This window comes from Lygodium microphyllum, chromosome 16 (assembly GCF_053477565.2).
Source record: "Lygodium microphyllum isolate KBCC chromosome 16, Lygodium_microphyllum_v1.1.10, whole genome shotgun sequence".
Classification (NCBI taxonomy): domain Eukaryota; kingdom Viridiplantae; phylum Streptophyta; class Polypodiopsida; order Schizaeales; family Lygodiaceae; genus Lygodium; species Lygodium microphyllum.
In genome coordinates this window covers 140,996,661-140,998,457 of record NC_141150.1, presented here as the reverse complement: position 1 = coordinate 140,998,457, position 1,797 = coordinate 140,996,661, and positions in this window count along the sequence as shown.

The following is a 1,797-nucleotide window of genomic DNA, read 5'->3' as shown; positions in this document are numbered from 1 at the left end:
TCATTCTATGGATCTTTTGTTGAATGACAGGTACTCCATCAACCCCCCTCAAGAGTTCAAGATATTGAATATCTTGACTGAGATCAAAAAATAATCGTGGGGCTTTAACTGCAAATCTGCTGCCTGATCCTTCAACAAGATAGACATGGCTCGTCAAGCCGGAACCCAAGTGCTTCAACACCTTCCAAGAAAATGGCAGATGAAATATATTCAGCGCCATGTTTATACCTAACATAGCAGGTTTAGCATGCAGATAACCACAGATACTTTCTCTGGCATCTGCAATTGTAACACTCTGAGAAATAACAGGAAAGTCATCTATTTTTAGGTGAAACCATCTTATTTTCGTCAAGTCTGTGATACCAAGGGCAATAGATTGTTTTTCAGGCCCACATTCTCTAATATGCAGCTCCCCCTCGTTAATCAGCTGACCAATGCACTCCACATTGTCAATATCTGTATGCAACTTGATAATGCCACCTATAGCCAAGGGGGAAGGAGGAAAATCCCTTAGGCTAAGGATAGCTCCATGTTCAGCCATAAGCATGTCAAACTTGCAACCATCATAATGGGCGATTTCTACTAATCTCTTCAAATTGAACTCCTGCACACACTCATCCCATTCATGTCTGTTCCAAATTACTTCTGCCTTTGCAGAGTCTATAGGCATTGGAAGAGTTGCATCACGAGGAGAGCCTACAGCACATTGACCTTTCTCAAAGGTGGTGGAATTAACATTGACATGTGTCCCTGCACATAAAGAATACTAGGCCTCAGAATGGGAGGAAACATACTTTTGTCATAAACAACACTCGTCTTTTTCAAATTGACGTCTAGCAAACAACCATTATTCCCCATCAGCCCAGTATTCTTTATGTGCAGTATTCCCTACACTCCACATTCCTTAAACCCAATATTCTTCATGTGCATTATTCCCTACACTCTACATTACTATTAGGACTGAGCTACTTTCCCATAAAAATAAAGAAGCTGTCTCTCAACAAACAAGTAAACAGCCAAACACCATGGATAATCAAAAAGAAAAGAAGCTGTCTCACCTCGTGCTTTGTATGTAACTGATGCAACCCGCGTGATGTCCTTCTCGCTCCATGCCGGGAAGAAATTCCTAAGCGCGACATGAGCGTCTGTAAGATTGTCGATCAGTATGATCGACGGTAACTCGTCCAGCGCCTGTCTCACTTTTTCAAGTACATCCCCATCTGTCGGGTAAGCGACTGCTGCCTTAGTTAGGCACAACTCCATCATAATAATTTTCGTAGAGGAAAACTCTATAACAGCAGCGGCGGCGGCAGCATCAGAAGTAGAAGCAGGCGGGTCCATGACAGAAGAGCAGGATACGCAAGAATGAACAGGACAAGCACGGATGAGCAGGAGCAGAATAAGCCGCTTCCTAAAATTTGAGGTAGCCTAGGTTCAAGACTTTTGATAGTCGGGCAGAGCCTCACAACAGGCCCTCTAGATGTGATGGCCATAGACTCACCCTCTGACAGAGCAAACTTAGAGCAGGCATCCTAGGTTGATTTGATGGAGAGAGAGGCCATGACTCCTGCAAGTTGGCGGGCTCGTTCTGACCAGCAAATTTGACCACGAGTTTGTTTTTTGTAAGGTACCACGAGGTCGAAGACCCCCTATACGGGTTGTCACCACAATGTGACAACATGGACTTTGTGGGGTTGTTCACTTGCACTTGCAGCGTGACAACACGTAGTTACAAAGTTGACCACAAGTACTTCAAGGCTTGGTTGCAAGATGGGATAACACACCATGATTTGGGGA